Consider the following 12,712-nt stretch of genomic DNA (forward strand, 5'->3'; position numbering starts at 1 on the left):
ATGGATGCAGACAGAGATAGCAGAGAGAGAAATCCTTGTTTGATGGATGCAGACAGAGATAGCAGAGAGAGAAATCCTTGATTGATGGATGCAGACAGAGATAGCAGAGAGAGAAATCCTTGTTTGATGGATGCAGACAGAGATAGCAAAGAGAGAACTCCTTGATTGATGGATGCAGACAGAGATAGCAAAGAGAGAACTCCTTGATTGATGGATGCAGACAGAGCTAGCAGAGAGAGAACTCCTTGATTGATGGATGCAGACAGAGATAGCAGAGAGAGAACTCCTTGTTTGATGGATGCAGACAGAGATAGCAGAGAGAGAAATCCTTGTTTGATGGATGCAGACAGAGCTAGCAGAGAGAGAAATCCTTGTTTGATGGATGCAGACAGAGCTAGCAGAGAGAGAAAGGGCAACGTAAGAAGGAAGAAGAAAATTACACAGTGAGACCCAGTCAATATTCACATAAATATATGGAATTCCCCTAAACCACACACACAAATTGGGCAAAACAAACAGTCTTTCCCATTGACCCCCATTTTAAAAAGCCAACTTCGCCGTTGATTTCTTGTTATACAGGAATAACAAAACATGGCGAAAAGCTTCTGTGTTGTTCAATGTACAAAAGACGACTTTTCAACATTGTCTCCTCTGGAGAGTTCTCACTACTTAAAAAAACAAACATACTATTGTAGAGCTTCCCCCGCGCCCCTTTTGTAATGACAGTGTTAGCAGGCAAGTGATTGAATGACTGTTAGCTAACTACAGGTTACATACCAGGTCAAAAAACATACCAGGTCAAAAATCCCGACCGAGTGTTTCCAATGTTCCCACGTGGGGCCTGGGAGGGTATTCAGCGTGGATATTGTGGGGACACGTATCTATGTGTGTGGAAAATATTTCCTCACGGGTAAGACATGTAACTTGTTTAGTATAGTCCGTTTTTTTAACTCCACTCACTACTTGTAGCTTTTAGCTTGTTTGTGTTGCTGGTCTTGGCTAGCTTTAATGTTCTGGTTGCTAGGTAGCTAACACTCACTACTTGTAGCTTTTAGCTTGTTTGTGTTGCTGGTCTTGGCTAGCTTTAATGTTCTGGTTGCTAGGTAGCTAACACTCACTACTTGTAGCTTTTAGTTTGTTTGTGTTGCTGGTCTTGGCTAGCTTTAATGTTCTGGTTGCTAGGTAGCTAACACTCACTACTTGTAGCTTTTAGTTTGTTTGTGTTGCTGGTCTTGGCTAGCTTTAATGTTCTGGTTGCTAGGTAGCTAACAGTCATTCAATCACTTGCCTGCTAACACGGTCATTAAAAGGGGCGCGAGGGAAGCTCTACAATAGTATGTTTTTTTAAGTAGTGAGAACTCTCCGGAGCAGTCAATGTTGAAAAGTCGTCTTTAGACATGTTGTGCTTGTCTTAAATGTAATTTTGTAGTTGACTAAAACAAGCAGACAAAAAAAAAATTGCACTTGAAAAAGTGAGTCATTGGGGTAACCCAGGTAACCACGACGTTCCATCTAATACCGACTGGGACTGTAAACCACAACATTGTAGAGGAGCCGGTTGCCACGGAGACAGATGGTGCACTCTGGAACACCCGGTAGTCATAAAGCTTGTTTTCCTCCGTCTGGCTGTCGGCACTTAGATACCAGACAGAAAAGAGCGTCTGTTTTGGTTTGCCACCCCCGCTTGCCGCGTGACCTCCTAACGACCCGGAGAGGAGGGGATGTTGTCAGCTTCAGAGTGGTGACAGTCAGTGGCTCTGGTTGTTCGAGCAGTGAGAGAGAACGTATTAAAATGTCTGATGAAAAGGGGTCTCAACACCAGTGGAAGCAAAACAGCCCCATAACATCAGGGATCAACAACCATATTTTACAGTAGTTATGGGGGTTCTGCCTTGTCATTTCAACACCAAACCCACCACTGGTGTGCATGGCCAAAGAACTCTATTTTCATTTCATCTGACCAAAACACTGTTTCCAATCCATGTGCTAATTCTATATTTAGCAAACTCCAGGCATTCATATTTGTTAAATGACATGAATTTTCAGCTCTATGGTCACACATACCAGTGGTGGGTTTGATGTTGAAATGAAAATGCATGATCAGAAAAGAAACACAAAGTTGAACTAGGACGCATCTTCCAGGAAGACAATTTCCCAAGAACACATCAAAATTCACAAAACAAATGTGTTAATAGGTCACAAAAATGAACATTTTCAGTCTCCGGACTTGAAACCCATTAAAAAGCTGTGGTTTGAATTAAAGAGGGCCGTCCAAAAGTGCAGGCGAAGGATTTCAAGAATCTGGAAAGATTCTGTATGGAGGACTGTTCTAAGATCCCTCCCAATGTGTTCTAGAACTCAGAAATCATTTCAGAAAAAGGCTCAAAAAAGTGCCATTAGGTGGGTTACTGAATGGTATTCAAAACACTGGTGGCAATCATTTTGACCTTTTTGAGGAATAATATATTACTTGTTATTAAACGAAAAAAAAATTCTCTGAGCAATTGTATTACTGTAAAATAATATACTCTTTTTAACGTACAATGTCATTATTTATTTTATACAGTCATTTTTGCTCATCTTTATCAACGGTGTCACTGTACTGTCTAGAGTAGTCCATCACAATGTACTGGTCAATCTTCAAGGCATTCCTAGTCAATCACAATGAACTGGTCAATCTTCAAGGCATTCCTAGTCAATCACAATGAACTGGTCAATCTTCAAGGCATTCTTAGTCAATCACAATGAACTGGTCAATCTTCAAGGCATTCTTAGTCAATCACAATGAACTGGTCAATCTTCAAGGCATTCCTAGTCCATCACAATGGACTGGTCAATCTTCAAGGCATTCCTAGTCAATCACAATGAACTGGTCAATCTTCAAGGCATTCCTAGTCAATCACAATGAACTGGTCAATCTTCAAGGCATTCCTAGTCAATCACAATGGACTGGTCAATCTTCAAGGCATTCCTAGTCAATCACAATGAACTGGTCAATCTTCAAGGCATTCCTAGTCAATCACAATGAACTGGTCAATCTTCAAGGCATTCCTAGTCAATCACAATGAACTGGTCAATCTTCAAGGCATTCTTAGTCAATCACAATGAACTGGTCAATCTTCAAGGCATTCCTAGTCAATCACAATGAACTGGTCAATCTTCAAGGCATTCCTAGTCAATCACAATGAACTGGTCAATCTTCAAGGCATTCTTAGTCAATCACAATGGACTGGTCAATCTTCAAGGCATTCCTAGTCAATCACAATGAACTGGTCAATCTTCAAGGCATTCCTAGTCAATCACAATGAACTGGTCAATCTTCAAGGCATTCCTAGTCAATCACAATGGACTGGTCAATCTTCAAGGCATTCCTAGTCAATCACAATGAACTGGTCAATCTTCAAGGCATTCCTAGTCAATCACAATGAACTGGTCAATCTTCAAGGCATTCTTAGTCAATCACAATGAACTGGTCAATCTTCAAGGCATTCCTAGTCAATCACAATGAACTGGTCAATCTTCAAGGCATTCCTAGTCAATCACAATGAACTGGTCAATCTTCAAGGCATTCCTAGTCAATCACAATGAACTGGTCAATCTTCAAGGCATTCCTAGTCAATCATAATGAACTGGTCAATCTTCAAGGCATTCCTAGCCGATCACCAAACTCTTCTGTAGAAAATAAAGGCTTGCGAACCTTTAAAACACATGTGTGTTGCCTGTTGGCCGTAGGTGCACTTGATTCAGAAGCCCTGTTGGCCGTAGGTGCACTTGATTCAGAAGCCCTGTTGGTGATAGGTGCACTTGATTCAGAAGCCCTGTTGGTGATAGGTGCACTTGATTCAGAAGCCCTATTGGTGATAGGTGCACTTGATTCAGAAGCCCTGTTGGCCGTAGGTGCACTTGATTCAGAAGCCCTGTTGGTGATAGGTGCACTTGATTCAGAAGCCCTGTTGACCGTAGGTGCACTTGATTCAGAAGCCCTGTTGGCCGTAGGTGCACTTGATTCAGAAGCCCTGTTGACAGTAGGTGCACTTGATTCAGAAGCTCTGTTGATGATAGGTGCACCTGATTCAGAAGCCATGTTAGTGATAGGTGCACTTGATTCAGAAGCCCTGTTGGCCGATAGGTGCACTTGATTCAGAAGCCCTGTTGGTGATAGGTGCACTTGATTCAGAAGCCCTGCGCACCAGGTAGGCAAAAGGTTCCCATTTTGAACCCATTAATTTGTCTGAAAATACAAATTTTCCCTACTTGCTGGAATGGGAGATGCTAAATCGAGTGTCGGATACCTCCAAATCGCTGTGCCTACGACTTCCAAATTCCCAGCCACAGTTTGATACTATCCTACTAGAGATACAGTAAAACCATGACCAGACAGAGCCTGTCATAGAATACAGCAAAGAGCTGCTGTTTTTGATGAGTGAGTTCATGTTTAAGTTTATATTCACCACTGTCAACAATGATTTTAATCAACACCATTACCAAACCCAAAATAAGCTTCTCCCTGATTCCCTGATTTGTATTATTATTATTATTGTCGTGTCTATTTTAATATAGAGAATTATTTGACATTCTCTGGTTATAGGAACAACATGAATTTGTGCATGAGGCAGATGCAGATGTGGTGCGACTCGAGTTTGGCCATCAGGTGGAAGACGGTGTCCCCTCTCTCTGGTCAGAAGGATAGAGCAGGCACCGTGAGAGGCTCATCCTCCGCTGCTCTCTCCCTCCCTCTGTTGAGACTAACGCCGTGTTCAAAACAACTGGGAACTCGGAATTTGGAAACCTCAGACTACTGACTTCAGTGCGTTTAAGAAACAACTGGGAACTCGGAATTTGGAAACCTCAGACTACTGACTTCAGTGCGTTTAAGAAACAACTGGGAACTCGGAATTTGGAAACCTCAGACTACTGACTTCAGTGCGTTTAAGAAACAACTGGGAACTCGGAATTTGGAAACCTCAGACTACTGACTTCAGTGCGTTTAAGAAAAAACTGGAAACTCGGAATTTGGAAACCTCAGACTACTGACTTCAGTGCGTTTAAGAAACAACTGGGAACTCGGAATTTGGAAACCTCAGACTACTGACTTCAGTGCGTTTAAGAAACAACTGGGAACTCGGAATTTGGAAACCTCAGACTACTGACTTCAGTGCGTTTAAGAAACAACTGGGAACTCGGAATTTGGAAACCTCAGACTACTGACTTCAGTGCGTTTAAGAAACAACTGGGAACTCGGAATTTGGAAACCTCAGACTACTGACTTCAGTGCGTTTAAAAACAACTGGGAACTCGGAATTTGGAAACCTCAGACTACTGACTTCAGTGCGTTTAAGAAACAACTGGGAACTCGGAATTTGGAAACCTCAGACTACTGACTTCAGTGCGTTTAAGAAACAACTGGGAACTCGGAATTTGGAAACCTCAGACTACTGACTTCAGTGCGTTTAAGAAACAACTGGGAACTCGAATTTGGAAACCTCAGACTACTGACTTCAGTGCGTTTAAGAAACAACTGGGAACTCGGAATTTGGAAACCTCAGACTACTGACTTCAGTGCGTTTAAGAAACAACTGGGAACTCGGAATTTGGAAACCTCAGACTACTGACTTCAGTGCGTTTAAGAAACAACTGGGAACTCGGAATTTGGAAACCTCAGACTACTGACTTCAGTGCGTTTAAGAAACAACTGGGAACTCGGAATTTGGAAACCTCAGACTACTGACTTCAGTGCGTTTAAGAAAAAACTGGAAACTCGGAAAAGAACGAGATCCGACTGGGAAAAACAGTTTTGAACATCTCGGACTTCCAACTCGGAAACCAAGGTTGTATTTTTTATTATATATATTTTTTTTGTGTGGGGGGTTCCCAGTTGTCTTGAAAGCACCATGAGAATTCCAGTAAAATAAAACAATTGAATTATTAACAAATCAATTTATGCTCAGCTGTGCCTCAAGTTGTATCTCTGGTTGTATCTGTATCTCAGTTCACTGGTCACCATGGCAACGCCCACCCGTAGCACGTGCTCCAGCAGGTATATTTCACTGGTCATCCTCAAAGCCAACACCCCCTTTGGCCGCCTTTCCTTCCAGTTCTCTGCTGCCAATGACTGGAACGAATTGCAAAAATCACTGAAGCTGGAGACTAAAAATCTCCCTCACTAACTTTAAGCATCAGCAGCTTACCGATCGCTGCAGCTGTACACAGCCCATCTGTAAATAACCCATCCAACTACCTACCTCATCATGGGGGGCCAGCGTAGCCTATTGGTTAGAGCGTTGGACTAGTAACTGGAAGGTTGCAAGTTCAAATCCCTGAGCTGACAAGGTACAATTTCTGTTGCTCTGTTCCTGAACAAGGCAGTTAACCCACTGTTGAAAATAAAAATGTGTTCTTAACTGACTTGCCTGGTAAAATTTTAAAAAATCCTATTTATTGCCTTACCTCCTTACTCCATTTGCACTCACTCTATATAGATTTTCTATTGTGTTATTGACTGTACTTTTGTCTGTCCCATGTGTAACTCTGTGTTGTTGTTTATTGTCGCACTGCTTTATCTTGACCAGTTGTAAATGAGAACATGTTCTCAACTGGCCTCCCTGGTTAAATAAAGGTGTTCTCAACTGGCCTACCTGGTTAAATAAAGGTGTTCTCAACTAGCCTACCTGGTTAAATAAAGGTGTTCTCAACTGGCCTACCTGGTTAAATAAAGGTGTTCTCAACTGGCCTACCTGGTTAAATAAAGGTGTTCTCAACTGGCCTACCTGGTTAAATAAAGGTGTTCTCAACTGGCCTACCTGGTTAAATAAAGGTGTTCTCAACTGGCCTACCTGGTTAAATAAAGGTGTTCTCAACTAGCCTACCTGGTTAAATAAAGGTGTTCTCAACTGGCCTACCTGGTTAAATAAAGGTGTTCTCAACTGGCCTACCTGGTTAAATAAAGGTGTTCTCAACTGGCCTACCTGGTTAAATAAAGGTGTTCTCAACTGGCCTACCTGGTTAAATAAAGGTGTTCTCAACTGGCCTACCTGGTTAAATAAAGGTGTTCTCAACTGGCCTACCTGGTTAAATAAAGGTGTTCTCAACTGGCCTACCTGGTTAAATAAAGGTGTTCTCAACTGGCCTACCTGGTTAAATAAAGGTGTTCTCAACTGGCCTACCTGGTTAAATAAAGGTGTTCTCAACTGGCCTACCTGGTTAAATAAAGGTGTTCTCAACTGGCCTACCTGGTTAAATAAAGGTGTTCTCAACTGGCCTACCTGGTTAAATAAAGGTGTTCTCAACTGGCCTACCTGGTTAAATAAAGGTGTTCTCAACTGGCCTACCTGGTTAAATAAAGGTGTTCTCAACTGGCCTACCTGGTTAAATAAAGGTGAAATAAAAAAAATAAAAAAATAAAAAAGTGCCACAACAACTGATCTATTTCATATCAAAGCTTGAGTTTTGAAATATAATATGGTCTGAGAAGAACAACATTGGCAGACAAGGCGTATAGCCAACATGCTGTGATAATGTATTCGGGCCTACTGCACAAACCTCATTACAGAATAGTTCTTTTTAGGTTCATGTTACATTGTAACCCTCCTGTTGTGTTCATGTTAGTTAATTCTGTGTTCTCGGTCCAAAATGGCCTCCCAATTATAGCTGATTATAAATCCGTAATAATACATCTCTTTTTACCCAATATTGTGTTAGATCTTTTTTTTAATCAACTTATGTTCTTCTGAACATTACAAGTTTTGAACTTGTATGTGGTATTTATCGTTTTTGAGTAAAAAAAAAAAGCATAATATATTAATTATTTTGACTATGACAAAAATCTCAGATAAAATATATTGTGCTATTTATCACAGACTACTTTGTGTCAAAGTTTAACAAGGACATTTGTTTTGAAACCATTTCTAATTTTTAAATAATGTCACAAAATAACATTTGTTGTGTTCACCGGTCAAAACAGACCGGTATGATTGTATTAGTAAAGAAAGGACATAGGCCTAAAACTACACATGAAAACTTTACCATATTGCCAAATGTCATGTCTTGAACACATGAAAGAACAACAGTAACAATAACAGTATTACCAACAATATCAAAGACATTAAACTGATCACAATCTGTCAGTCAGAACAGAGCAGAGGAGAGGAGGAGAACAGAACATAAGAGAGGAGAGGAGAGGAGAACAGAACATAGGAGAGGAGAGGAGAGGAGAACATAAGAGAGGAGAGGAGAGGAGAACAGAACATAGGAGAGGAGAGGAGAGGAGAGCATAAGAGAGGAGAGGAGAGGAGAACATAAGAGAGGAGAGGAGAGGAGAACAGAACATAGGAGAGGAGAGGAGAACATAAGAGAGGAGAGGAGAGGAGAACAGAACATAGGAGAGGAGGAGAACAGAACATAGGAGAGGAGGAGAACAGAACATAGGAGAGGAGGAGAACAGAACATAGGAGAGGAGAGGAGAGGAGAACAGAACATAAGAGAGGAGAGGAGAGGAGAGAAGAACAAAATGGTGGTTCCATTTAGTTCTCATGCACATGTTGTACAATAGGTGGTGGTTGTTGCATCCAAATATATGGTGAGGAAGGCAGGAGGCAACTCAGGCTTGTTCCTTCCTTGTGGTCATTTTTGGGGGGGGGGGGAGGGGGGGGAGCAGGTCCTGATCAAGACCACATGAGGTGAAGAAAATGTCACCTTATGTTGTGTCCCTAGAGACGGCAGTCATTTCCAGAACCATTCGCTTCCCCTGGTTCCTTTCGGGAACACCCTCAGCAGGTTCCCCTGGTTCCTTTCGGGAACACCCTCAGCAGGTTCCCCTGTTTCCTTTCAGGAACACAGTCTGCAGGTTTCCCTGGTTCCTTTCAGGAACACAGTCTGCAGGTTTCCCTGGTTCCTTTCAGGAACACAGTCTGCAGGTTTCCCTGTGTTACGAATCCCTTTTGGCCCGACAGTCTAGGAGGGATGGTAATGAGACCCGTAACATAACTCATGCAAATTATTATTGCGACAAAATAAAAGTGTGCACGAAATAACCACGACAACAGAAATCTACTGTCAAACTCTAGGTTTATTTATAAACACACGGTAATGGGGGGAGCAGGAAAAGGGGCTGAGCTGGACCCAAGGAAAGAAACAATAAGTATTCAAAAACACCCCTAAGCTAGACTAGCCTTCTTTAACAACAGCTAACTAACTAACCAAAAATACAGTGGTTGGTCCGCCCAGTTCTAACTAGTGTATTTAACAAAGTTCACCTACGGGTAGTGTATGCCCATGGGCGACTTGTCTTGGTTTCCCCCTTTTCCCACCAGCAACAAACAAACACCATAACCAAAAACAATACTCACAGGTGATGACAAAGTGCTATGGAGGTGCTTAAACAAAAGAGAGGTTAAGACACAAAGCGAGAGTGAAACACAGAGACCTACAGACATGGCATTTACAGAGAGATTGAGCTAGAGATTGAGCGAGAGACTGCTAGAGAGCAAACAAATGATGGGGTTTTTAAACCATGGGGAAGGAACTGTGATAGGGTAGGAAATAGGAGGAGGTGTGTCTTCTGATTGATGATTGATTGATTGATTGGGGAGTGATGGTTTTCACCTGTGAGGGGAGAAGGAGAGAAAAGAAACACACACAGGATACACACACACACACAGGATAACTGTATCCGTAACACCCTGGTTCCTTTCAGGAACACCTTCAGCAGGTTTCCCTGGTTCCTTTCAGGAACACAGTCTGCAGGTTTCCCTGGTTCCTTTCAGGAACACCTTCAGCAGGTTCCCCTGGTTCCTTTCGGGAACACCCTCAGCAGGTTTCCATGGTTCCTTTCGGGAACACCCTCAGCAGGTTTCCATGGTTCCTTTCGGGAACACCGTCAGCAGGTTTCCATGGTTCCTTTCAGGAACACCCTCAGCAGGTTTCCATGGTACCTTTCGGGAACACCGTCAGCAGGTTTCCATGGTTCCTTTCAGGAACACCATCTGCAGGTTTCCCTGGTTCCTTTCAGGAACACCCTCAGCAGGTTTCCAAGGTTCCTTTCGGGAACACCGTCAGCAGGTTTCCATGGTACCTTTCGGGAACACCGTCAGCAGGTTTCCATGGTTCCTTTCAGGAACACCATCTGCAGGTTTCCCTGGTTCCTTTCAGGAACACCCTCAGCAGGTTTCCAAGGTTCCTTTCGGGAACACCGTCAGCAGGTTTCCATGGTTCCTTTCAGGAACACCCTCAGCAGGTTTCAAGCATAACTTGTCCTGACATCACTTGCTTCTTTATTCCATATTGAGACAGTTTGCTTGGCATAAACTGTTTGAATGGGCAGAGCGCACTAAAAGCAATCAGACGCTCATCCACTGTGATGTCTCGACTTGGGTTATTGATGAGTGGAACGCGCTCCAACCACTGTTGCCAAACCTCTCTGATCGTTGCCAGCTTGACTTGTTAACGGCGGCCTGGTCTTGTATCACGGTTGTCGAAGCAAATCACCTGTGAAATGTCCAGAGTGAAGTAGTGGCACGAAGACCAGACTCTGCATCCCATAAACTGGTGGTAGATTAGTTTCTGGATCTGTACACAGCGGCCAAAATAAAGAGACCCACATATGCTTGGACGTCTGTCCGGTCCACCTCCTTCCAGTTGTCTTTGTAAACACGTCTCCCCTCCAAGTTGGTCATGTTTATCACTATAGTTTCGATTGACTCTGTCAGGAACAGTTCGAAACAGGATTTTATGTCATCAACCCGGGATATGGCATATCTCGTTGGCCCTGGGGTCATCCTGATAACAGCCGAACAACCGACCTCTCCTCCGAGGTAGGGATGAAAACCAGGAAAAATGTCCATTCTTTGACCCGGAATGTAACAACAACGTCAGCAGGGACCTCTTCCTCATCACTGGAATGTAACAACAACCTCAGCAGGGCGCTCTTCCTCATCGCTGGAATGTAACAACAACCTGAGCAGGGCCCTCTTCCTCATCACTGGAATGTAACAACAACCTCAGCAGGGCCCTCTTCCTCATCGCTGGAATGTAACAACAACCTGAGCAGGGCGCTCTTCCTCATCACTGGAATGTAACAACAACCTCAGCAGGACCCTCTTCCTCATCACTGGAATGTAACAACAACCTCAGCAGGGCCCTCTTCCTCATCACTGGAATGTAACAACAACCTCAGCATGGCCCTCTTCCTCATCACTGGAATGTAACAACAACCTGAGCAGGGCGCTCTTCCTCATCACTGGAATGTAACAACAACCTGAGCAGGGCCCTCTTCCTCATCACAGGAATGTAACAACAACCTCAGCAGGGCGCTCTTCCTCATCGCTGGAATGTAACAACAACCTGAGCAGGGCGCTCTTCCTCATCACAGGAATGTAACAACAACCTGAGCAGGGCGCTCTTCCTCATCACAGGAATGTAACAACAACCTGAGCAGGGCCCTCTTCCTCATCACTGGAATGTAACAACAACCTGAGCAGGGCCCTCTTCCTCATCACTGGAATGTAACAACAACCTGAGCAGGGCGCTCTTCCTCATCACTGGAATGTAACAACAACCTGAGCAGGGCCCTCTTCCTCATCACTGGAATGTAACAACAACCTCAGCAGGGCGCTCTTCCTCATCACAGGAATGTAACAACAACCTGAGCAGGGCCCTCTTCCTCATCACTGGAATGTAACAACAACCTGAGCAGGGCCCTCTTCCTCATCACTGGAATGTAACAACAACCTGAGCAGGTCCCTCTTCCTCATCACTGGAATGTAACAACAACCTGAGCAGGTCCCTCTTCCTCATCACTGGAATGTAACAACAACCTGAGCAGGGCCCTCTTCCTCATCACAGGAATGTAACAACAACCTGAGCAGGGCCCTCTTCCTCATCACTGGAATGTAACAACAACCTGAGCAGGGCCCTCTTCCTCATCACAGGAATGTAACAACAACCTGAGCAGGGCCCTCTTCCTCATCACTGGAATGTAACAACAACCTGAGCAAGGCCCTCTTCCTCATCACTGGAATGTAACAACAACCTGAGCAGGGCCCTCTTCCTCATCACAGGAATGTAACAACAACCCCAGCAGGGCCCTCTTCCTCATCACTGGAATGTAACAACAACCTGAGCAGGGCCCTCTTCCTCATCACTGGAATGTAACAACAACCTGAGCAGGGCCCTCTTCCTCATCACTGGAATGTAACAACAACCTCATCAGGTCCCTCTTCCTCATCACAGGAATGTAACAACAACCTGAGCAGGGCCCTCTTCCTCATCACAGGAATGTAACAACAACCCCAGCAGGGCCCTCTTCCTCATCACTGGAATGTAACAACAACCTGAGCAGGGCCCTCTTCCTCATCACTGGAATGTAACAACAACCTGAGCAGGGCGCTCTTCCTCATCACAGGATGGTTCCACATCGGTTGTCTCTTGGTCTGGATCATATTCTGTGTTGTCTTCAACTTCTGACACTTCCTCCTCTAATGCATCTTCCCTGTCAGTTTCCTGGCCTCTCTCCCTCCTCACCTGTGTCATGATCAAAGATATGATCAAGAGCCATCACATACAGTCTATCATTTGGTCATTGTGCTGCCACAGAATGAATTGTGAGCAAGGCCTCATAAAAGCTTTATATAACAGAGCTGCTATATATTATTAAAACAATATTGTGATTGTGAGAATGCCAACAGGTGGGGTTACCGTGGGGGTTGCCATGGAAGCC

This window comes from Oncorhynchus nerka, linkage group LG20, assembly GCF_034236695.1.
Source record: "Oncorhynchus nerka isolate Pitt River linkage group LG20, Oner_Uvic_2.0, whole genome shotgun sequence".
Lineage (NCBI taxonomy): Eukaryota > Metazoa > Chordata > Actinopteri > Salmoniformes > Salmonidae > Oncorhynchus > Oncorhynchus nerka.